Source organism: Rattus norvegicus, chromosome 1, assembly GCF_021556685.1.
Source record: "Rattus norvegicus strain SHRSP/BbbUtx chromosome 1, alternate assembly SHRSP_T2T, whole genome shotgun sequence".
NCBI lineage: Eukaryota > Metazoa > Chordata > Mammalia > Rodentia > Muridae > Rattus > Rattus norvegicus.
In genome coordinates, this window is record NC_141534.1 from 221,728,262 (window position 1) to 221,754,317 (window position 26,056).

Below are 26,056 nucleotides of genomic sequence, written 5' to 3' on the forward strand. Positions count from 1 at the left end.
AGTTCAAGGAAATCAAAGAAGAGGAGACAGAAAACTGGCAGAGGACAAGGGACCGGGAAGTCTGCTGGGAGACTGTACCTCCTAGAAATGACAGGGTACCACCACAATATACCTCCCTACACAAGCTGTGAACAGAGAGATGCCAGTTAACACCGTCTTTCCTTCAAGTGTGTCACTGTGTCCCAACTTCCCTTTTTATAAGGCTACCAGTTATATATAATGGGTCAGAGTCCATTTTAGTGACTACATCTTAACTTGGACACCTTTCTTTTCTTTTCTTTTTTTTTAGATCATATTTCTTTTTTTTAATCTTTATTAACTTGAGTATTTCTTATTTACATTTTGATTGTTATTCCCCTTCCCGGTTTCTGGGCCAACATCCCCCTCCCCTTCCATATAGGGTTCCCCTCCCCATCCTCCCCCCATTACCGCCCTCCCCCCAACAATCACGTTCACTGGGGGTTCAGTCATGGCAGGTCCAAGGGCTTCCCCTTCCACTGGTGCCCTCACTAGGCTATTCAATGCTACCTATGAGGTTGGAGCCCAGGGTCAGTCCATGTATAGTCTTTGGGTAGTGGCTTAGTCCCTGGAAGCTCTGATTGGTTGGCATTGTTGTTCATATGAGGTCTCAAGCCCCTTTAAGCTCTTCCAGTCCTTTCTCTGATTCCTTCAATGGGGGCCCGTTCTCAGTTCAGTGGTTTAATGATGGCATTCGCCTATGTATTTGCTGTATTCTGGGTGTGTCTCTCAGGAGAGATATACATTGGACACCTTTCTAAAGGCCCTCTTTTCCAATAAAATCACAATTCAGGGTCTAAGAGTTGAGATTTCAACATATGATTTGGGGGTGGAAATAATCCAAATCATAGCAAAAACCATCCAACATGGGCTGTCACTGCCATCTTCTTGAGAAACTCTGTAGCTTGGCTACAAACATATTGATCTTTTCTCCTTATTCGAATCACCCAGACCATTGCCAGAGCTGTAAACACTTTTGTAAGCAGCAGATTCACTGAGCACTTCTCAATGACCCCATGTCTGGTCTTGCCCTACTCCAGTCAATACTTGACAAACAACTGGAGTAACTTCTCAAAGTGTAGGCATCACACATCTCCTACCCCCTGAAAGCACCCTGAGACTTCTTCCCCGTGGCTACTGTATTTCTTGCTTTGCTTTCTCTCTTTTCTGGTTGCAGTTTAATCTATCCCTAAAGTCCACATGTTTGAAAATTGGTTCCTAGTGCAACGGCACTTCAAATATGGGGTCTACTGGGAGATGTGCAGGCCTGAGTGATACACCTTCTGGACCAGATAACATTGGTTATAAAGGGTTTTGAAACAGTCAGTCATGTCACTACATGGGACACCTGGATCTTGGGCATCCCGGCCTGTATCTTCATGCGCCCAATACATTTTTGCTCACTGAGAATTATCCAAGGTTGAGGCATTCTGTCACAATAGCATAGAGTGAACTCTGATGGTTGCTTTTGAGCATCAGTTTGATGGGATTTAGAATCATCCTGCAAACACCTGTATGAGGGGGTTGATTGAGGGTGTTAATAATAGGTTAATTGAGGGGAGAGGACACACCCTAAATATGGGAGGCATTATTTCATAGCTGGAGTCCTGAGCTGAATAAAAAGGAGAAAGTCAGCCGAGCCGACATTGACGGCTCTTGATGTCCCGACTTCAAGTGCATCGTGGCTGCTCTCCTCAAGCTACCGCCATCATACCTGCCCTACCAGATGGACTCTACTCTTGCACTGCAAACCAAAACAAGCTATTTCTTCTTCAAGCTGTCCTTGCCAGGCACTTTGTCAGCACAAAGTAATGAATACACAAACTAAGGTACCTGGCACTACGATCTCCAGTAAGCTAGTTGTTCTTCCTCCTCCTCCTTCTCTACCTCATTTAAAAAATATCCTTTCGGTCCCCAGCTCCGAAAAAAAGAACCAAAAAAAAAAATATCCTATGCAGTATCAACTTTGAAAAGATTTATTTTCATTTTAAGTTTTGATTCTTTCTGTCTTGTGCATGCAGCATGTGTACAGTTGCCTGTAGACTGACCCCCCTGGAGTTGGAGTATGGGTGCTATAATTGAAACTCCAGCCCTCCTGATAAATCAGTAAGTTTTTACTGCTGAGCCATCTCTACAGCCCCACTGTCATTACTTAAAAATTATTTATTAATTTATATTTATTTTACATGAATGAAATGTGTTGACTGGAAATATGTATGTGTACCACATGCATGCCTGGTGCCTGTTGAGGCCAGCAGTTGTCATTGGATCCTCTGGAACTGGAGTTTTGGACGATTGTGAGCTTCCCTGTGGCTTCTGAGACCTTAATCTGGGTTCTCTGCAAAAACGACCTAACAATTGGGCCATCTCTCCATCTGTCCTTCTTAAAGATCTCTTATCCCCTTCTCGGGCTCTTTGACTTCCCCTGAATGATTTCTTTTTCTTTTTCTTTTTTTTTTTTTTTTTTTTTTTGGTTTGGGGAAACACTTTTAATCTTCACTGTATGAGGAATTACAAGAACAATAAATTAAGTCGCATGCTGACCCAAAATTTCCTTTATACAGGGTATTAAACTACAATTGGCATTTCTAAAATGAAATCATAGGTATACAGTTGTAGTCATTAAGTAAGCTAAGTTAAATGCTATACATTAAAGAGAAACATCAATGAGGCAAATGTATGAAGACGTTCCTCAACTCCCCTGTTCCATCGAGCATCAAAAACCATCAATCTCTTAGTCCTTTTCTTGTACATTATTCTGTATCCACATTCTTTGCATCTGATTGGATCCCTGGATTTTATTTCATTTTCGGTGTGACACTCTCCACAAATATTTATCATTGGCTGCTGCTTTGATGGTTGAACATCTTTCTGGGTGTCCACTGTTCGTGCCTCCGCAACTCCAGAAAGCGTCCCTCCTCTGAGCACGCAAACGCCGTTTCCCCTGAATGATTTCTTGACTTCCATCCCTGGGTTGCTAGGCTGGGTCACTCCTTCGTTCCAGTTCTCATTCAGTCTTGTGTTGTCAAGGATTGAGGCCTATTGGAGAAGTGACTTGAGAAGCCTGACTAGAATTCAGACAAAGAGACAGTCGGCTAATTCCTGAGGCCCGTCGTTCACTTACTTGAATCAAATGTGTTTCTGAGGCAATATACTTTTAAATCGTGTTATTGTAAAAAAAATTGATATTCTTATGAAGTAATTTCTATTCAAGTTCCTTTGTAATTCGGTTTCATTGATCAAATGAAGAAAGGGCCTTTTTGGATCTTGTCTTTGAAGGTTTTTCCAACAAAGCACAAATGTACTTGTGGGAGAATGCCTTACTAGAGAATGTTTAAGCTTCAAAAAAGGGATTTATCATAGAGAAAGATGTAAAATCAGAAGCTTTCAGGTATTAAGAAGGTACAGGAGAAAAATCTTCATGGTTATTCGTCAGGCAAAAAGTGTTAAATAGTACACAAAGATATGACCTATATACGAAAAAACTCCTTTTTGTGTACATGAAAAATTCTATCACCCTTCAGGGCATGGTGAAGAGAAAGAAGGGAAGGAAACAAAGATTCACTGATGACCCAAGGGATCCCCAGGGTCTCCAAAGACTGAAGCGTCTGGGAGACCCTCTTGTCTCCTGGGTTCTTCACAGCAAGTGTAGTGTGGCGGTTGGAATGAGAATGGGCCCCACAGGCTCCTGTATTTGAATGCTTGGTCCTCAGTTGGTGGAACTCTTTAGGAAGGATTAGGGGGCTTGGCCTGGTGGGCCGGGGTATGTCACTGGGGGGCGGGCTTTGAGGTCAAAACCCAAGTCATTTCTAGTTACTCCCTCTCTGCCTCCTGGTCATTGTCTCAACATGTAACTTCTCAGCTCCTGCTCCAGTATGAGTAGCCCCATTTCTGTCTTCTGTCATGCTCTCTGCCATGATTGTCGTGGACTCTAACCCACTGGAACCATGTGTCCCAAATTAGATGATTTCTTTTATAAGTTTCCTTGGTCCTGGTATCTTTTTACAGCAATAGGAAAGTAATTAAGACTCATGGCCTCTACTCTGTTAGCTGAGTTCTAGCAAGAATTCTGTAAATTTGGTTCATGTACTGTTCTCCCACATCTTAAAAATAATTCTATGTGCCCCATTTATGTGCAGTACCCATGGAGGCCAGAAGAGGGTGTCAGATCCCCTGGAGCTAGAATTACCGGTGGTTGTAGTCACTTGATGCGGATGCTGGGAACCTCTGAAAGAACAGCAGATGGTCTCAGTCACTGAACCTTCTGCCCCCTTTATATCTGAACACCTTGCCCTGCCTTCAGCAAGGATTCTGTTAAGTCACAGAGTGAAGTTGTTGGTCCCGTTGCACCCTGAGTCACACAGAAGAGAGCAATGCTTGGTGCTCAGCTTCTTTTCTCCTTTTATTTGTTCTGAGACTCCACTTGTGACATGGCGACACCCATAGTTAGGGTGATTTTTCCCAAATCATCTAGAAACCTCTACATAGATATCCCTGAGGTTTGTCTCTTAGATGATTCTAGATTCTGTTAGTTTTAGCAATGTTGCTCACGTCAGTCAGCTCAGTCAGAATGCCTTGACCTTTAATGTCCCCTCCAGATAACTGTACCCATTAGCATCCTTCTTCAGTTCTGCTCCTTGGCTACCTTTTCTGTCTGTGTTTACTTTGTTCGGAGTTGAGTCCATTTTGTATGCTCTGCTGTGGCAATGATGACATTTGTCCTTACAGTTGTGAATAAGGTTTTCAGCATTCTGTCTGTGTATGAAGAGGGTGGTAAGGGAGAAAGAATTCACTGCAAGAAGACACAGGGAAAGCATTTGAAGTGATGGGAGCAATCTGTGCTTTGATTATATATCTTTCAGACTCTATTGAATTCTATATACAAAAAAGGGAAAATTTTATTGTATGTAAATTGTACCTCAGTAAACAAGAACATTGAAGTCAAAGGCATCATTTTACTTTTTTAAAGAAATGAAGATTTGCTTGAGACTGTAACCTTGAGAGTTAGTTATTTTTATGTTCTTTTTGGTATACAAATTATTCAAAGAGGAATGATACTTGAGGCAGTCAGTGAGCAGGACAAGTGATCAAATGGTGCCAACAAACCAAGTGGTAACCATGTTTACTTTGTTCAGAGTTGAGTCCATTCTGTATGGTCTGCTATGGCAATTGTCATGTTTGTCCTTACAGTTGTGAATAAAGTTTCCCAGCATTCTCTCTGTGTGTGATGACTCCCTTCAGATGTGGCATCTTTCTCCTCCTCCTTTTTGTTTTCTTCTTCTTCTTCCTCCTCTCCCCTTCTCTCCTCCCTTCAATATTCAATTATGGATGGATATGCTAGCTACTTTTCTGTCGCTGTTACAAGACACCATGACTGAGGCAATGCATAAAAGAAAGTGTTTAATCTGAGTCCATGAGAGTGGAGCAAAGCCATGGAGCATGGAGGCAGTAAGAGCCACATCATGATCCACAAGTAGGAGCGGGGGTCAGGGGGAGAACACTTCAGATAGAGCATATATTTTGAAATCTCAAATCCCACTCCCAGTGACACAGCTCCTCCAAGGCCACACCTCCTAATCCTCCCCAAACAGTTCCACTAACTGGGAACTAAGTATTCAAATATATGCCCTGTAGGGGCCATTCTCATCCAAACCATCACAATCAGGGAGGGCCTTGGGAGAGCCCACCCCTCTCCTTGAGAGTCCTTTGGTAGTTAATGGCTACCTGGAGAGGGGAGTCATTTTCTTCAGCGGTGCAGTCAATATGTGAGTAACTTCCATCTATGTTCTTGCAAACAGTGCTAATTGAATTGAGAGGGGAAGAGAGAAAGAGAGGGAGGGAGGGAAATATCAAAGCAGGGAGAGAATGTGCTGAGAGGAAGTGGTTAGTGGGGCAGGGATAAGAGACACTAATGGGAGTATGTATGATGAAAACACATTATATTATCATGTATGAAATTGCCAAAGAATAGTAATTGTGGTGGTTTGAGTGAGATGTCCCCCTAAATTTTTGGGCCTTTAGATACTTGGTCCCCAGTTGCTTACTCCATTTGGGGAGGTGTAGGAGGTATGACCTTGCTGGAGGAACTATATCACTAGGAGTGAACTTTGAGGTTTCACCATCCCTGAGCTCTGTCTCTGCTTTCTGTTTATGGGCTGAGATGTGAGCTCCCAGCTGTTTCTGCCACCATGACTGGTGGCTGCCACACTTCTCTGCTTTGATGGGGATGAACTTGTGTTTCTCAGGAACCATAAACTCCAAATAAACTCTCTCTTCTTTGAGTTGTTTTGGTGGTGGTGTTTTATCACACTGATTCAAAAGCAACTAATTTAGTAATTAAAAAAATAACCCACAACACAGGTTTTGAAATGTCTACCGAAAGGGCTTAGAGGGGTTGGAGGGATGGCCCAATGGTTAAGAGCACCTTGCAGGGTCCCTGGGCTCAACTCCCAGCATTCGTGGTAACTCACAAGCATCTGCAGGTCTAGGGAATCTGATACACTCTTCTGACCTTCCAAGCACCAGTACCAATATAATACACATATGCATGTGGGCAAGCATTCATATGAATCAAATTAGTACATCTGACCCCCCCCCCACCATGTTTAGCTATATAACTAACAACTAAAGGTTGCTAAGGTGTTTTTTGAGACAGTCTTACTCTGTAGCCTTGGCCAGTCTCAAATCCACTATGTAGACCAGGCTGGCCTGGAACTCATTGGAATTTATTGCCTTTGTCCCTTGAATACTGGAATTAAAGGCAAGAACCACCATGCCCAGCTTTAGAGTTAGATCTTGTCCTCTATTTCTTCAGACAAAGACAGCAGAGTGAACAACAGACTTGACTGGTGAAGTGGAAAACGGACTCTCGAATTAGTGACAGTTGTGAGCTGCCATGTGGGTGCTGGGAATTGAACCCAAGCCTTCTGGAAGGGCAATCAGTGCCTCTAGTTTTCAGAAAGGTTTTTTGTTTTGTTTGTTTCCTTAGCTTCAATCTCTTGTACATCAGGCACGCTAAGGAAATATGGACAGGGTAGGATTTCTTTCTTCCCGGAAGGCTGGTTAGAATTGAATGGCTGTAAAGTGACAAGTTTTGCAAGTACCAGAAACAGTACATACTGTTTGGTCAGATAAGGGCAACCACATACCTTTCATGATACTGCAACAGAGAAGCGTGTTCCCCCTCCCCTCGCTCTTTCATTTTTTGTGAGTTTGTTTCAGATCCCACACCTGCGTCTGAGATAGCTGGGGTAGTGGAATGTGTACTTATCTAAGAATCAGATATCTCAGATCTAGCCGTGCCTCCAGCGTTAATTAGATAGGACATCTTTAATGAAATCTGAATTGCCTTTTGAAAGGGGCAGTTTAGAGGCTTCCTTAGGAAGATGGAGTGGAGATCTTCCAAAGGAAAACCAGCTCCATTAGTTCCAAGTGAGGAGAAGTGGCTGGGTTTTATTAACTTTGCTCTGGGTTCCTGGGAGATCATTTTATTGATTATTGCCTGGACAATATATTGTGTAGCCACAATTCAAGAATCAAGTTATGGCTACAGAAAACTTCTGTGGCAGAGTACTTGCCCAGCGTGTGTGAGGTCATAGGTTTGCTGGAAAAGAATATTTCTTGGTGTCACACAAAGTACATGTACAAAGTGAAGGTAACCCTGAAAGGCAATTTCCTTCTGTAAAAAGGGTACGCTGTTGCAAACTATAAGTGTGCCATAACTGAAACCCTGCAAGCAAGCACACTGGGGAGGGAAACTCAGTTGTGATGTAATTGTGGTTGGCTGTGTCTCATCTCATTGGTGGGAACACGACTTCACAATAGGATGTGATTGCCTAATTCATAATCAGCTTAAAGGGAAGGATGGGACAGTAAAGTCTCAGGGTTGTTGGGCGAAAAGACAGATATATAGGGATTTCATGAGATGGGGGATGTTTATGGACTATTGGCCCTTGGTATGTTAGCCCCTTTTAATAGGGAAAAAATCTCACAAGTTCAATTCCTAGCACTACACATACAACAATAAGCTAACTAACCCAGCAACCAATCAAAAACCAGCAATCCCAAAACGAAAACAACACCCTTATCAAATAGGACCAAATTTTCTCTTGGACTCTGTTTTCTTATGAATAAAACATGGTGTTTGAGACTTAGAAGCATTTGAGTTTCTAAGAGCTAACTAACATTTTATCTTTTGTTACATGGATGTGTGTCTCTGGGCCTGTCAGAGGCCTGAGATGTCAGATCCTCTGGAGTTGGAATAATGGCTGTTGTGAGCTGCCTGATGTGGGAACTGGGAATTGACCTCAGGTTCTCTGCAGGAACAGCAAGGTTCTTAACTGCTTAGCCATCTCTCCTGGCCCTGGTGGGCAGCTTTGTCCACTCCATCGTGCAGATCTCTCTCTTGCTCCTGCTCCCTTTCTGCGGAGCCCATGTTGTTGGTGGTTCTACTTTGATGTCCCACAGGTCCTCAAGCTCACCTGAACCAGCACCTTTGCTCTTGAGGTCTTAATGATGTCTACCAATGGCTTGATCTCTACCCTGTGGTTTGTCAAGAACCGGCGATTTATATGTTTAAGGTTCTATGTTGTCAGCAACCTCCTCACCATGAGGAAGCCCTAGAAAGACGACTGTCTCTAGAGTGTTGAGGATCCCATTGTGCAGTAAGGATCAACACCAGCAGATAAACATCTGCACCACCAAGCAAATAGAAGAAAATGGAAGAAAAACACTGTCTACTGATTAGACCTCCTTTTTGGAAGGTCCTAGTCTTTTCCTGAGTCTCCTCATGACTGACTTCACTTCTTGGTTCCTCAGGGTACAGATCCTGAGGACAGGAATGGTGATAGTGAATGTGATGGAGACAGTTCTATCCATGGGGAGGGCAGTAAAGGGCCTGGCATAGTCATAAATGCAGGGCACAAAGTACAGAGTGACCACAGTCATTTGGGCACAGGTCGAGATGGCTTTTCTCCTGTCCTCTCCTATGTGTGACTTTAGCATTGTCAAGTTTGCACTAGCAGAAAGACAAACCACAGCGTAGACATCAAGCTGTTGGTTGAAATCATTAAGACCTCAGAGCAAAGGTGCTGGTACAGGTGAGCTTGAGGACCTGTGGGGGCATTACGGTAGAAAGTATCAAGAACATTGGGTCCACAGAAGGGGAGTGGGAACAAGAGGGAGATCTGCACAATGGAGTAGGCAAAGCCACCCACCCAGGAGGCCGCGATGAGGGCTGTGCACCACCTACTACTCATGATGGTCACATAGTGCAGGGGCTTGGAGATGGCCATGTATCTATCAAATGCCATCACAGAGAGAGAGAAAATGTCTGTACCACCAAGCAGATGGACGAAAAACATCTGCATGATGCAACCATTTAAGGAGATGGTCTGTCTTCTTGAGAGAAGGTCCATTAGGACTTTTGGAGCAGTGATAGAGGAGCAGCAGATGTCTAAGACAGAGAGGTTGTGAAGCAGGAAGTGCATGGGAGTGTGGAGTCGGGACTTCCAGGTCACAGTGACCATGACGAGGAGGTTGCCCAGCACAGTTGCTGTGTATACCAAGAATGAGAAGAGAAACAAGACCAAACTCAGCTCTTGGGTCTGCGTCCATTAGTCCTTCAAAAACAAATTCTTGCACCCGGCTTTAACATGTTCTGCTCCATTGGCTCAGGTTTCCTCTACTTCTGTCACCTGAGGAGGAAATATTTTTGTTATGGAAAAGTACAACATCAAAACCAAATGGAATGTGGACTGTGCTTTGGGTATTATTTTGTTCTTTAAATTTTTATCACATTTAGTGTGTGCATATGTGAATGTCCTTGCTTACCACAGCATGCTCCTGGGGGTCAGAGGACAATCCATGGGAGTCAGTTCTCTCTTTCCACCATGTGAGTTCTGGGAATTGAATTCAGATTATCAAATTTAGTGGTAAATGCCTTTCCTCATGGAGCCCCCTTGCAGGTCCTGGGTGAGGTAAACTATTTCTCCTTTCTAATTATGGTTGCCTACTTTCATTGTTCATGTGTCTTTATACTCCCCCAACTCCATAGTCTGTCCTTCCTGCAGCTGACCTCTGACCCCTCTCTAACCACTGAACACTCTGGATTTTACAGGACTTTTTTCCATCAGCATTGAATTTCTATTTTGCCAATTTTCCTGCTTAAGTGTCCTTCGAGGCTGAGGCCACGCAAATCTAATTCTCTAGTTTTACTCACAATTATTTGTTAATCTAAAATAATTGAGAAAACTTCATTGTTTACAAACATTTGTAGTCTATAAATGGTCAGGTATTTTCTTCAGTGTAAAGAATTTACAAGTCTTACAGAAAATCATGCAGCCATTTAGGAAATGCATAAGGAGGTCTTTTTTTTTTAAAATTTAAGTTTCCAAGTGTAATAAAGAATAATACAGTAGAGAAAAAAGATAACAGCTTGAGAGACATGGGCTTTGGTGTCTACCTCAGGGCTTGCTGGAGCAATGGTACAATGTTTAAAGGCATGTGAACTCTGGGGGCTTAGTCACTCATCAGTGTCAACGAGGGTGTAGAGGGTACCTGGAAGAGAATGGGGGACAAGAGAGGTGAAGAAGGATGCCAAGACAAGAGTTTGACCAAGGTGACAATTTACCATAACAGGGGTATCAGAGGGAAGGGGGAAGTGTGAAACATTTCCACAGGCCAGAGACACAGTATTCGTGTGGTCAGCTGATGTTGACAGGATGTCAGAAAGGTCACAGGTTTGTCATATCTATTAGTCAGCAGGATGTTGGTTTTTCAGAAAGGTTCCAGGTCATCACATTGGGCATCTCGATGTCAGATGTATTTCTCAGCAAGGTCACAACTTTATCATACCATTATTCATCCTGACCACCAGATTTGTATTAGTCTTCTGCAGCTGGCTGGGGATTTTCCATGAACCCAGTCATACTTAACTCTAACCATAATATTAACATCAATAAAGGAGGGTTTCAAGGGCATCACTCCCAACACATCAGTGACATTTGAGCACTAACAATCTCAAGGATGTAAAGTCTTCATAACCCATAAGCAACAGTAGATGAACTTGTCCTAGCCTTTCCAGCCTTTGGGGGTTTACTATTAAATTGTTTTCAGTTGTGTTGTTCTCAGTTACCTGGAGAGAAAGCAGGACTGTATTTTGCCAGTAACTTACCAGCACTTAGCCCCCAGGTTGGTTATAAACTTCAACTGGCCTGGTTTTATTCCTGACAGCGAACTTGAGGTTGACTGATATTAGTAAGAGAAATGGCTGAGATCAAGAATTCCCAGACATAGCTTGTAGTTGTAGAAGAAAGGCCTTTATCATCACAGTAATTACTTTCCATGACAATGGAGCCTTCAGGAGGTAGAGTTGAGTGATTATTGGGACCCTGGCCCAAGCCTCTCTCTTGCTGCTTCTTGGCATCCCCTAGGTGAGCTGCCTCTCTGCTGTGTGTCTCCCCTGTGTAATTAGTTGCAGTGCCGTCATGGCAGAGACTCACTGAGCTATGTGACCATGAACTGAGTGAAACCTATAAAGCAGTGAGCTGATTTCTGGATGTTTAATAATTTTTCAGCCACTCTGCATTTCTACATTTCTCTACTTGGAAGCAGAGGAAATGAAAATCAAGTGCCATTAGACATGGTAATGAATCTTCCTCAGTGGATGCTATCTCTGACCATTACTGTAGGCAAAATTCAGACAAATATATCCTACTACTGAGCCAATCTCTCCACTATCATCTAAACATATCAATAGAACAATTATCATAAACATTATACATATCACAGAAGTGTTGGTATGAGGAGAGACAGCCAGAACAGATACAACTAAATAAACAAAGAATGGTTTAATAGAGGTGGGCTAGGTGACCAGTTCATGAAAGTAGGTCTCTATTCAAGGGGTTCTTGTTCTGGAATCATAATTTAACTTCGGTAATTTTTTTAAAATTTTATTTTATTTTTTACATATTCACTTTCCATCCTGCTCGCTACCACAATTCTTCCTCCCTCCCCCTTCCCTTTTCCTCTGGGTAGGTGGGAGCTTCCCTGGTATTCTCCCCCCAGCCTCCTATTTTGGCAGTTCGAGTTTCTGCTAGGCAAGACTTTTTCTCTCCCATTGAGCCCAGACAAGGCAGCCCAGCTAGAAGAACATTTCCCACAGACAGGTAATAGTGTTTGGGATAACCCCTGTTCCAGCTTCAGGGGCTGTTAGCATTGAAGTTAAAGTCTTGTCTCTTACCAGTCTTGCTTGGGTTTCAGGAGTAGCCATGCTCATTGAGGAGAATTTCTGAGACTCTGAAATCCCTCTTGAGAACATTTGTCAGGCTCAGAGGTTTCTGGCCCATTGATATTTTGTCATGAGAACTCCCTGCTTCTGGACTTACATATTCTATTTCTTGGTGTCCAGAGATAGACAATGAGAACAGATTAAAATTTAAAAATAATGTTTATAAGGATGTTTATTTCACTCTTTTATAAGATATGATACTGCAATAGAAAATGTCCAACTACAGAGAACTGCTTAAATATAATTTCAAAATCTATTCAACCAGATATGACAAGGCTATTGAGAAGATCTAGGGTGTTTTATGTTTATAAGGGTAGAGAAAATGTTCATGACATATTACTTGAAAGAAACAAATCTAATAAAATTATATATAGAGGATTTTTTATAGGATGAATTAATTGTTTAAAAACGTTTTCAAGACTGATTAAAAAAATGGAATCTTTTAGAAATCAATTAGTATTGAAGTTAATATTGAATTAGTAGTATTAGTTCCATGTTGTAAATCCACGTATATATATCTCCCCATTGTTTATTTAACAATGACATACTTAACAACATTGTTTAAATATATACACATATAAAAACAGTATCAGAAAAGGAAATAGTAACAAACAAAAAGAACATTCTTCATTTTTTTTGTTCTTTCAACTGAGAGTTGTTGGTTAGGGATTAAATCAAACAGAAGAATGTATTTTTCAGGAGACTCCTACCCCAGGTTCACAAACTGACCTCAGGGCTTCAGCATGCTAGAAAAATGCTCTACCAATGAGCTGAGCCCCTCTCGGTCTCTTTCTGTTTCTGTTTCTGTTTCTGTTTCTGTTTCTGTTTCTGTTTCTGTTTCTGTTTCTGTTTCTGTCTCTGTCTCTGTCTCTGTCTCTGTCTCTGTCTCTGTCTCTCTCTCTCTCTCTCTCTCTCTCTCTCTCTGTGTGTGTGTGTGTGTGTGTGTGTGTATTTATTATGCAGTATCTAAACCACCATAGTTATACTTAAAAAAACTAGCTTATTTGTATGATTCCAATTATGTCTTATTCTTCACTTGGTCAGACATATAAACTGTTACTGAAGAGATAACTACAGAAGGAATAGGAATGCAGAAATATAAGGTTTAATGAAAGGCAATTTTAAGACTAACACTGAAGTCACAGTGAGAGCTTACAGGGAGGAGGGATGAGTAAATTCTCATTAACAGCCAGGGCCATCCAAAGGAAGAAGGGCAGACGGGAAGCTTGAACACTGTTTTGCAGATGAAGAAATGGAGGTCAGGAGAAGTGTCTGGGGCCCCTCCCCCTTAAAGTTATGTATCCTGTGGATTTGGATTATTTGGAATTTCATTTAGTTTTGATGGGGAGTCTCCAGAATGGACACTTCCTTGCAACCTCTTTGCTGGGTGTTTGGGGCCATTCCGTTGAATTGGGCAAGGAAGAAAGGCAAATGAGAAGGCTTGGCTGAGCTTGAGCATCAGGGAATTGGGAAGTAGATAAAACTTGTATGGTGGGATGTGTGTACTTGCATAACTGCACATGAGAGAGAACTGGGGGTTGGATTTAAAAGCACTCCCTTTGCTTACTCTCTTAAAAAGTGCACAAGACCCGCAGCCTGAGGTTCTGTAAAGAAATCAAGTCTTGGGCTGGAGAGATGGTTCAGTGGTTAAGAGCACTGACTGCTCTTCCAGAGGCCCTGAGTTCAAATCCCAGCAACCACATGGTGGCTCACAACCATCTGTAATGAGATCTGATGCCCTCTTCTGGTGTGTCTGAAGACAGCTACAGTGTACTCATATACACTAAATAAGTAATATTTAAAAAAATCAAGTCTTGAAAGTGATCAAATCACCAATTAACTGACAAGTAGTAAGCTGATAACCTTCTGAGTTCAATGATGGACATTGAAACAAAGGCAATTAATGAGAGGATGTGTGTACCATTGGAGCAGAATAATGAAGCCAGGTTTAAAAAGCTTTCCTTTGTTTTTGGAAGGAAAAACTCAAAATCCCTAGTACTTTGTTACCATTCTGTCTGAGAAAATACATTGTAATGAATTAGGCTTTTGAATGCTCTAGTCCCTGATGAGGAAAACCCCCAACTCCATTATCTACATCTTCTAACAATATTGAACTTTCCTGCACCCTTCAAGTCATGTTCCTTATCTTGAACAACAAATGTTGTGTGCACTGTTTTGGCTTTTAGAATTAGTAATCATCGCTCCCACACCTACAGAAAGCATCATTGACGTATTAACCCTTTCTAGTTCATCCATAGGAAAATTTCAAAGTTGGTTGAACATGGACACATGTGTCCAGACACATGATTAGACATACAAACTACTTACTCTCCAATGCCTTAGGTTAGTAGGGTCACCTCATTAGAAACCCCCAACCTCTAGTTTCTACCCAAGAAGCAGATGTGGCTATTTGGTTGTTTAAACTGACATTAGACACGAGTAATTTGACAAGGCTTACTTCTCCTTAAGGAAGACACATGTCTAAGTGTTAGTAGGTCAGTATCTTCTCTCTTAAAATCTCTTCTACACGACTTTACTATGCATCTCTACAGCAAGCCTGCTCTGAGTGCCACTTCTTAGCCTCAACTCCAATAGAAGAATTACAAAGGCAATATTGTTGGGCTTGATTATTGAAGTTCAGTGGCTAGACTTTTACTTTTGGGAGCAAACTCTGTTGGAAATTATTATAAGAGGTAAACCAGAAGATGTGTGCAAACAAACTATTTGGCTTTGAAAGGCTCTTCATGTAGGCAGGGGAGGTCATGTCTCCTTATAGATCCTGCTTCCAGAGCCCAGGTACATTTGCTTAATAGGCTCAGAGGGAGCAAACAAGTCTCTGTGTATAAGACATAGGTGTAGCTTTAAAATTTTCAAACTATTTTTAATAAAGGTTCTTAAATGCTTTAGTCTCCCTTCTAGCCCACCACCCACCAGAGGTAGTGAAAAAGAAAGGTTGTTAGGATACAGAGGAAGTGGACTTATTTAGAAATTGTTCTTTGGGGCATATCCCATCTGCGTTGTCAGGAAATCAGCAGTTCAACTCACAGAAATCAGCAGCAGCAGCTCAATCTACTAGCAAGCATTCCTCAAATATATCAGTAGCCCAGTTCAGTAGTGTGGGGACAACACCCGTGAGTCTGCAGCGGTAGCAGGACCCAGCAGAAACACCCAGGCCTCAGTTGAACAGGCAAAAGTCAGCAAGAGTGATGAAGACCTCCAGGGATGCCAGGAGAACTTCGTTGTAGTGCCTCTCTCAATGAAGTGAATATCAGCAAAGACAAAAGACTATAAGTGTTGCAAAGCTAGATATGCTAGCTCCTGGTCACTGTCAGTTGAAACCTGTTTATACTCCTTCCAAACAGCATGAGTCCTCCCTGGGTCTTGCCTCACAAGATGTTTTTGCCTCAGCCCATCATCGGACACAACTGACTTTCCAAAGAAGCTCTAAGCTTCCACTTCAGGTAGGAATTTAGAAAAGTGGACACAATTCCTCCTGTGGAGTATTTCATCATATCTACTTTTTCTTGTTGATCTATTACATATTCAGAGGCATCATAGAGACCAAAAAACCACCACAATCTTCTTCGTTCTTAAGGTTAACGTTATCGATTATTTATTTGTTTTTATCTTTCCTGTGTGTGTGGGAGTCCTTGTTCCTATGCATGTGTATGTAGGTGCCTGTGCCCATGCTAATGGATGTGGAGGCCAGAGGTTGCAGCAGCTGGGTATCTTCCTTGATTGCTCTCCACCTTACTTTTTGACATATGATCCTTATGGCCAAGAACTAAACACTTCCCTGTGTGCTGCTAACGTGCTCCGCTGCCCGCTGCCCCTTTTTCTTTGTAAATCGTCCTGATTACATTGCTTTCAGATTTCTTTCTTATTTTGCAATAGATTGTCATATTTTTCTTCTAGAACTTGTGAGCTCTTTTGGTATCAGGAGAGGTAGTTGAAGAATATATAACCAAATAAACAAAAGGACAACTTAATAGAGGTAGGCTAGGTAACCAGCTCATGGAAGCACGTCTCTAGTGAAGGGGCTTTTTTTCCCCCCATAAGATGGAAAAAAATGGAAATGTGTCTGGGTGACTGGGTGACAGCCACTTCAGGAGATGGCTCTCTTCCTGAAAGACTGATCACAGAGTGTGATGAGAGAGAAACACTGTGGAGCAGGAAGTTCTGGGGGATGTGAGAGACTCATGGTGATGGTTGAGGCTTCCTGTCGGAGGTGTCACAGCAGAAACTAGGCAGATAAGACCTAGCTCAGCTCTTGGGACTGAGCAATCTCCAGAAAGACAAATTCTTTCACTGTGACACAACTTCCCTGATCCTTCAGGTCACATACCCCTTTGCAAGTGCATGCTAGGAGAATAACAGTATAAAATCTATATAATATGGTCGAAATTTTAATGTGGTCTTTTCAGTGGAATGTGGTTTGGACTTAAGGAGGGAAAATTTCTCTCTCTCTCTCTCTCTCTCTCTCTCTCTCTCTCTCTCTCTCTCTCCCTCTCCCTCTCCCTCTCCCTCTCCCTCCCTCTCCCTCTCCCTCTCCCTCTCCCTCTCCCTCTCTCTCTCTCTCTCTCTCTCTCTCTCTCTCTCTCTCTCTCTCTCTCCCTCCCTCTCCCTCTCCCTCTCCCTCTCCCTCTCCCTCCCCCCTCTCTCTCTCTCTCTCCAGGGTTTCTCTGTATAGCTCTGGCCATCCTGAAACTTGCTTTGTTGACCTGACAGGCTGGCTTTGAACTTAAGAGATCCTCCTGCCTCTGCCTCCTCAGTGCTTGGATTAAAGGTGTATAGCACTCTCTATACCTTTTTGCCTGGCAAAAGTTCTTTTTAAATGCATGTGCTGTGATTGCCATTTAGGATGCAGATATCCCTTGAAAGATTACCCCGAATTCCGACTCAGTCATCAAGCAAGTAGATTCTGTTACTAACTCAAGGCAGCGGCGGAGACAGAGAGCAACTGTGCACAAGAGAGGAAATCAGCAAAGGACACATACTCCCCTGCTGAGGACAGAAAAGACAGTGCTAACCTGACCCAGCACACAGCAGCAGCAACACTGGTGAACACTGCAGCAGTATAGCGAACTCCTCAGACACTGTTTTCTTAAGTAACCTACATACCAAAAACTAAACATTCTTTTGTTTTATTAATACAGATGCAATTGAAGGGAGCTTGGGCGAGGATCCCAAGGAGGTCACAATGTGTCAACCTGGTGCTTGTTACAAAGGCATTTTCAATTTGCATACGAATTTAGCGAATCGTGCATGCAAGTGCATTTTTATAAATGTAAGTGGATTCTATTTCAAGGAAAAAAATAAAATTAAGAAACATGCAGTAGGGGTAGGAGGATATCTTTGAGTTTCAGATCAACCAGTAGTACATGAAACCCTGTCTCAAAAAGCATTAGTAAACGTATGACTATTTCCTCTGTAAAATCTTAATGGAATGTCTAAAGAGTGACTTCTGTCTGGATAGATGACTCAGTGTTTGTCATGCCATGTAGTGATCAGCTCTTGATTAGACCGTAGTAAGAAGCTGGGGAGGTATGGTATAGACTTCTGGTTATCCTGGCCATCAGGAAACAGTGATGGGGGAGTTCCTGGGTGAGTTCCAGATCAATCAGGGCTACACGATGAGACCCTATCTCAAAAAAAGTTAGTAAATATTGACTATTTCCTCTGTAACACCTTAATGGCATGTCTAAAGAGTGACTTCTGTGGTTCTGGATGGATGACTCAGTGTTTGTCGTGCCATGTAAAGATCAGCTCTTGGATCCTAGTAAGAAGCTGAAAAGGTATGGTAGCCTTCCAGTAATCCCAGCCACCAGGAGTCAGAGATGGGGGAATCTCTGGGCCAAGATGCTTAGTCTAATTAGAACACTCTGGGTTCAGAGAGATCCTGTCTCAGAGAATAAAGTGGAGATCAATCAAGGAAGACCCAGATGTTAACCTCTGTCCTCTGTATTGTATGCAAGGTGTATTTGTGGTACCGGCACACATATGTGCCTCTGTCCCCATTAACAAACTTTATATAAAAAATGTAATGGATCCTCCACTTTGGTAGCCGTTACTTTTCCTGTTGTATAATTATAGTCTTCACCTTTCAGTTTTTAGCTTCCAGATGGATTCCAGGTCTTCTCTTTTGTTATTTGGCTAACCTCACTTATGCACACATAGATTTTTTTCTTCTGAATCTATCTAGTTTAATTTTTCTGATTTGATTTTACTTTGTTATTCTAGTCTTGGGGGGTTATTAAAAGATCACCCTTTTCCAAGAAACAGCCTCTTGTTTATTCACTCATGGAAAACTAATATCTTCTTGTCTCTCTCCACTGGCCTTAGTTCAGGACATCTTTGTCCTTCTCTGTGTAGCCTTGGTTGTCCTGAAACTCACTCTGTAGACCAGGCTGACCTTGAATAAAGAGATTCATCTGCATTGAAAGACAAACGAAACAGGAGCAAGGGAACTGTGGTAGTTAGTTTTATGTCAAGTTGACATAAGCTAGAGTCATCAGAAAGAAGGAATGCCTCTGTAGAATCACCTCTCAGCCAACTTGTAGGAGGAAATTTAAATTGGTGATAGAGGAATACAGACCATGATAGGTGGTACTGTCTCTGAACTGGTAGTCCTGGATTCTATAAGGAGCGGGATGAACAAGACATGAGGAGCAAGCCAATAAGCAGACTCCTTCATGGCTTCTGCATCAGCTCCTGCCTCCAGGTTCCTACCCTGTTGAGTTTCTGTCCCAACTTCTTTCAAAGATGAACGTTCTGTGGAAATGTAAGTCAAATAAATGCTTTTCTCCCTAAGTTACTTTTGGCTATGGTGTTTTATCACAGTAATAACAATCCTAACTAGGACAAGAATGGATACAGAACTATAATTCCATGACTCTTCAAAAACTTGGGTTGTTGAAATAAAAAACCACCCTGTGGCCCATGACAGAGCGTTTGTTGGAGACAAACATCATGGAAACCTGCAAACCAAGAGCTCCCTGTTGACTCAGTGTCCCACTGAGCAAAGAGCGTCTCATTGTTTGCATTGAGTTCAGGTTCTAAAATGTTCTTTATGCTGAGGTTTTTCTGTTTTTTAATTTTGAAAATATTTTACTTTTTAAAAATTTACATTATCAAGGTCTATAAAGAATTATATTGGAATTCTGATGGGAATTGCGTTGAACTGGAAGATTGCTTTTGATAAGATGGGGCCATTTTTGCTATGTTAATCCTACTAATCCACAACCATGGGAGATCTTTTCATTTTCTGATACTTTCAATTTCTTTCTTCAAAGACTTGGAGTTCTTGTCATACAAGTCTTTTGTTTGCTTGGTTAGAGTTATAACAAGATATTTTTATATTATTTGTGGCTATTGTGAAGGGTGTTTTTTTCCCTAATTTCTTCTTCAATCTGTTTATCTTTTGTATAAAGGAGGGCTACTGATTTTTTTTCGAGTAAATTTTGTATCCAGTCCCTTTGGTGAAGGTGTTTAGCAGCTGTAGGAGTTCTCTGGTAGAATTTTTGGGGTCACTTATATATACTATCATTTTATATATATATATATATATATATATATATATATATATATATACTATCATATCTTCAAATAGTGATATTTTGACTTTTTCCTTTCCAATTTGTATCCCCTTGATCTCCTGTATTATTGCTATAGTTAAAACTTCAAGTACTAAGTTGAATACACACAGAGAGATGGTGGGCAGTCTTGTCTTGTCCTTGATTTTAGTGGGATTGCTTTAAGTTTCAATTAATTTTATATTGGCTATTAGCTTGTTGTATGTTGCCTTTCTTGTGTTTAGGTATGCGCCTGTATCCCTGATCTCACCAAGATTTTTATCATGAAGGGGTGTTGGATTCTGTCAAAGGCTTTTTCAACATCTAATGAGGCGATCATGCTTTTTTCTTTCAGTTTGTTTACATGATGGATTATCTTGATGCATTTCCATATGTTAAACCATCCCTGCAACCCTGGGATGAAGCCTACTTGATCATGGTGGATGATGTTTTTGATGTTTTCTTGGATTTTGTTTGAGAGTATTTTAGCATCAGTATTCATAAGGGAAATTGGTGTGAAATTCTCTTTCTACTGTGCTGGCTAGTCTTACATGAACTTGACATACAAACTGGAGTTACATGACAGGAGAGGACAGCAATTGAGAAAATACCTCCATAAGATCTAGCTCTAAGGCATATTCTTAATTAGTGATTAATGTGGGCAGGCTGAACCCATTGTGGGTATCGCCATCTTTGGGCTGGTGGTCCTGGGTTCTGTAAGAAAGCAGACTGAGCAAGCCATGGAGATTAAGCCAGTAAGTAGTATCCTTCCATATACTCTGCATCAGTTCCTGCCTCCAGGTTCCTGCCCTGTTTGGGTCCCTGGCTTCCTTCAATAATGAACAATACTCTGGAAGTGTAAGCCAAATAAATGCTCCCAAATTACACTTCTCTCTATATATATTTATTTGTTTATTATGTATATTTATTCATGTTCATATGACTCAGCTCACCTGTAGAGGTCAGAGAACAACTTGCAGAAGTCAATTCTATTTTTCCATCATGTGAGTCAGAGGGATGGAACTTAGGTTGTTAAGGCTTGGTAGCAAGTGCTTTTACCCACTGAAGCATCTCACTATCCTGCAAAGTACCTTCTTTTTCATTGAGTCCTAAAGCTTTAGTAGCATTATACATCATTGGTGGCACATGATCATATGGATAAGTGAGTCACTAGAACACCTTACTTGGACTAAGGATTTGATTCAGCAGTAATGTTTTTGCCTAGCATGTCCAAGGCCCTGGGTTGAGCCCCAATACAATAAAAATGTCTCACTCAAGGCTTCTAAACTCCATTCCTGACCAAGGAGTAAAACTCATTAGACTCCACATATGAAGGTAGGAGCCACTGCCTTAGAGTCCTACAGAGTGAGATGCAGAGACAGCCTTCCCATCCTGGCTACACTTATTCTGTGCTGTGTAAGTTACACTCTCTCTCTTCCCCAAGAGAGAAATCATCACTTCTTTTTGTTGCTTTGAGACTCTTGCTTTGTTTGAAGCATTCTCTACACTTGTAGCATTTCTGAAAAGTCAACATTAGCAGATAATGGTTTCAGAAGTTCAATGCTGGTTTAACTGTCAAGTGGGAAATCAACCTTATAGTATTTTCCAATACTTTGAGTGTTGGACATCTGCTTGCTGGAAATTCTACATGTAAACCTAAAGCCTATCTGTCTCAAGACCACTGATCATATTTCTTTTATATTGGGAGCATGTAGGTATAGGGGTAGAGGGTAGGAGGAAGTGTGGATCTGAGGTGTAGGGATACAGGAGGCTGGGAAACAGAATGGGTCTGGTGAGCAACCTTAGTGACTCACAATGTTCTGACTCCTCTTCTGCTTTGCAGTGTCTGAGCTGCCCCCACCAGTTCCTTAGCTTTAGTCCATTAAAGGAGATAGCAAAGGGAATATAGTGGGGATCAATGTGATGCAGTGTTGTCAATGTGATGGAACTCCCATGGGAGTCATTAAAATGTCAGATGTCAGCAGCTCAGCCCCACTTCCTCCTGTCACCTCTGTCACCTTTACACACACACACACACACACACACACACACACACACACACACACACACAGACAGATAATGTATGTGTCAGTGTTCCTTTGGAATGTGGCTTTTCTTTGGGAGGAGGCACAGGGAAACAATTTTCTTCACTTCAGGAAGAAAATGCTGTGTTTTCTCTCTTGGTCAAAAGTTACTTTGCCTGAAATCAGCTGGGAAATGGAAGTAAACAGAAAGTGTAGTGATGGCAAAGGCAAGGGCTCTGTGGCTGAAGTTCTCTGAGCTGCATTATGCAGATTCATACACCTAATTTATTTTTTTAATGTAGGATGTACATGGTCCCTGGGCAGCTATTTTAATCAACATAGCTGAGATTCACAAATTCACTCAGAATCTAAGGAGGCAGCACGGTGACAGGTTTTGATATTCATCAAGGTACTTACTCTATAAATAAACATATATTTCTTTTTCATGGGCACTCAGAGATGTTGATCATCACATTTGAGTGAGAGAACATCGCAACCAAAGTATATTTAAAAAGTGGTGTGTGCACGGATTCTCTTGACCCTTCTGAGGTTCTTCAGAATGGAACAAAAACCACCGAAACACACATTGCAGTAATATACTGAAAATATGAATAATTTTATCTGATGAGTATATCTCAATGGATCATGTGAAAACAAACATTTTTTAAATAAAAAAATTCAGTTCAACTTGAAATTTGCATTATTCCAATAAATGTTTGTACTATCCGATGAAATGGCTATTTCCTAGAGTAGTAACTCAGGTCATGTTGTGTGCTTAGACACGTTTCATGGGAGTCACTAGACATAAACGTATGGCGAGGTTTCAGGATCTCTGACATCTTAGAGCTCTAGTCTGAGATATAATGACTCGCATGCTCAGACTTTTATGCTGTCAGATTCTAACAGAGATAAAGGCATTGGTTTGAATGAATTGCAAGAGATAGGGAAATAAAGGACACATTGGTGAGAAATGGGCAGTTATGGTTGTTTGGTGTGTACTTTTCTTTCTCATTCTTTTCTTTTTTAAAAAGACTTATTTATTTTATGTATCAGTAGTCTATTTGCATGTACACTTGCGTGCCAGAAGAGTACGTCAGATTACATTATATAGATAGTTGTGAGCCACTATGTGGTTGCCGGGAATTGAACTAGAGACCTCTGGAAGACCAGCCAGTGCTCTTAACCACTGAGCCATCTCTCCAGCCCTAGTGTATACTTTCCTTAGTCAACTTCATAAAGAAAACCCTGGGGCTCAGACATGATGGCATATTGGTTTAATCTTAGCACTTGGGATGCAGAGGCAGAGGCAGAGGCAGAGGCAGAGGCAGAGGCAGAGGCAGAGGCAGAGGCAGAGGCAGAGGCAGAGGCAGAGGCAGAGGCAGAGGCAGAGGCAGAGGCAGAGGCAGAGGCAGAGGCAGAGGCAGAGGCAGAGGCAGAGGCAGAGGCAGAGGCAGAGGCAGAGGCAGAGGCAGAGGCAGATGGTCTAAAGCCAGCTTGGTCTATGAGTTCCAGTCCAGCCAAGGCTGCTATAGACACCAAAAACACTAGGGCAAGGTAGCAGGACCCAAGATCAGTAATCTGGAGAGTGTGAATGGTTCCTAGAACTTAGAATTTCTATGCTTAAGGACATAAGTTAATAGTAAAAAGACTTAGATGTGGTCAATCAGATGATGGGGTCAAGATAAAGCCAGTGAGGAGATGGTCTGTCTTCCACACTCACCCTGTTTAGGAGAACTCTCCTTGGGCTTGCTTTTCTCCTTTTGTGTTCTTAGGTGATATCCTCAGGAACTCCACCCACCTCCTTTAAGACAGGTTTCCCACTGGGCTGGAGATCACCAATTGGGCCAGACTGGCTGGTCAGTGATCCCCAGAAATGTTTCTGTTTCTGTCTCCCCAGCTCTGGGATTACAGATCCTCCATCTTACAAGGTAAGTTGTTCACTTATTGAGGCCCCTAGTCCTGAGGGCTTATCTATAATTCATAGTTTTCTTTTAGATATAAAATTCTCCTGTGATGTATATTTCATCAATTTCGGGATATCTCTTTTAAAAAGACATATTTATTTTACTTTTTATCCTCTTTCTCTTCCTCTCCCTCCCCCCTCTCCATATATATATATATAAATTTATATATATATAAATTTACTTTTTATATGCATATGTATCACTTACATGTTTGGTGTCCATGGAGGTCAGAAGAACGCATCCGATTTTTTGGATCTAGAATTACAGATGGTTGTGAGCCATCATATGGGAGCTGGGAACTGAACTTGGGTCTTTTTCAAGAGCAACAAGGGATCTTAATCACTGAATCATCTCTATAGTCCATGGTGATGTCCCTTAGAGTTTCATAAATGACAAGCAAGCCTATTGTCATGTTTTGATGCTAAAGAGCTGGTAATTTTAAGATGATATAAATATTTTGAATTCATCATGCTTTTCAATTCTTTATACTCTGTCTTTAGTAATGTGGGAGAATAACATTTAGGAGAGTGACAGGTCAATGTGTGTGTGTGGGGCACAGAAGTTTGTTAGGTAGAGAAATAGAGATGACACTATAGTGACATTTGCCTATTACTGAGGATTAATTATGTGATATAGTTATGTTTCATACATATAGTATTATTTGAAACTTAAGACTTTATGAGTTGGAAAGTGGTGGTGGATGCCTTTAATTCCAGCACTTGAGAGGCAGAGGTAGGTGACTCTTTGTGACTTTGAGGTCAGATTGGTCCACAGAGCAAGTTTCAGGACAGCCTGAGCTACACAGAGAAGCCCTGCCTCGAACAGAACAAAACAATACTCTCCAAACCACCAACTCCACCACCATTCACCACCATCACTAAAACAAAAAATAAAACAAAACCTCTATGAGGGGAGATCATAATCATTTTCATGTAAGTGAGCAGTGAATGACTTTTGGAGAGAAGGTGTAACTTGCTCAAGACCTCATAACTGGCAGGTGGCAGGTAAAGGACTGGTGACTCTGTCTTGTAACTTTGAAGCTAACACTTTCAGTTGCCTGTCAGTACTGTATTTCTAGACATTAACGCTGGTCTATCTGCCTTTCTGTAAATGCTGACAGATTCAAAAAAATAATTAGCTAAGGGTTTTTTTTTTTTCGTTTTTCTTTTTTTTTTTTCCCCGGAGCTGGGGATCGAACTTAGGGCCTTGCGCTTGCTAGGCAAGTGCTCTACCACTGAGCTAAATCCCCAGCCCCAAGCTAAGGGTTTTATGTTCTCTTTCTCTCTCCCTCTTGCCCTCATTGTCTCTCCTTTTCCAATCCCTTGCCACAGGCCTCCAATCCCACACAGCAGGAAACACGAATAGTGAAACCAACCTAGTAAGTTGACAACTGAAAAGTCACTCAGATGTTGGGGATGGATTGGTCCCTGTAAAGGATCCTCCTCCTGTTTAACCTCATTACAAGAATGCCATAGGACAGTAAGTCTTACTATCCTAAACTATCCAAACTAGTAAGCATTATCCTAAATACCTTCATGCCATAAGAACTCTTGTCAAGCTTCATTCATGACAGGAATCCAGGAGGGTGATCATTATGATCTGGGAACATTTTCACAAGCCCACATCTATTAAGGGTCGAACTAAGTAGAAACAAATTACCCAACCTGTGGTAAGCCAGTCACACCTATGAAGGTGGCCCTCAGAGACACTGAACATGAGAGACTTCTATAACAGGAGTATAGTTTTGTATAGCAGACCAAACAATGTAAGAACTTATAATCAGGTGATAAAAAAACCAATACATTGGCTGTTAAAGACATTTCGGTGCCTAACTTGGCTAACAATCTTGAACAAACAACTTTAAATCTCTGGAATGTTTCTTCTTCCTTTTTAAAAAATTTCTTGGTATTTTAAGATAGGTTCTCAAATAGCCCAGGTTGGCTTCAAGGTGGCCTTGGGTTCCTGATTCCCTGCCACTACCTTCCAAGTACTGGAATTACAGGCAAAACCACCAGTTCTAGCTAACTTCCTTTTGAAATAAAGAGTTGAGGTTAATAACAGCTGTTTTGATTGATATATCTTAACTTTGATCTTTGATTGAAAACATATTAATAAAAGGTTGACAAGATGGATCAGCCATTAAGAGCACTTGCTTGCTATTGCAGGTGATCAAGGTTTGTTTTCTAGCAC

At 41.6% G+C, this 26,056-nt stretch overlaps 2 pseudogenes; both read right to left on the reverse strand.

Moving 5' to 3' along the window:
- Polr2k-ps2 (RNA polymerase II, I and III subunit K, pseudogene 2) lies at positions 2,470–2,963 on the reverse strand (annotated as a pseudogene).
- Positions 8,761–9,633, reverse strand: Or4z7-ps1 (olfactory receptor family 4 subfamily Z member 7, pseudogene 1; annotated as a pseudogene).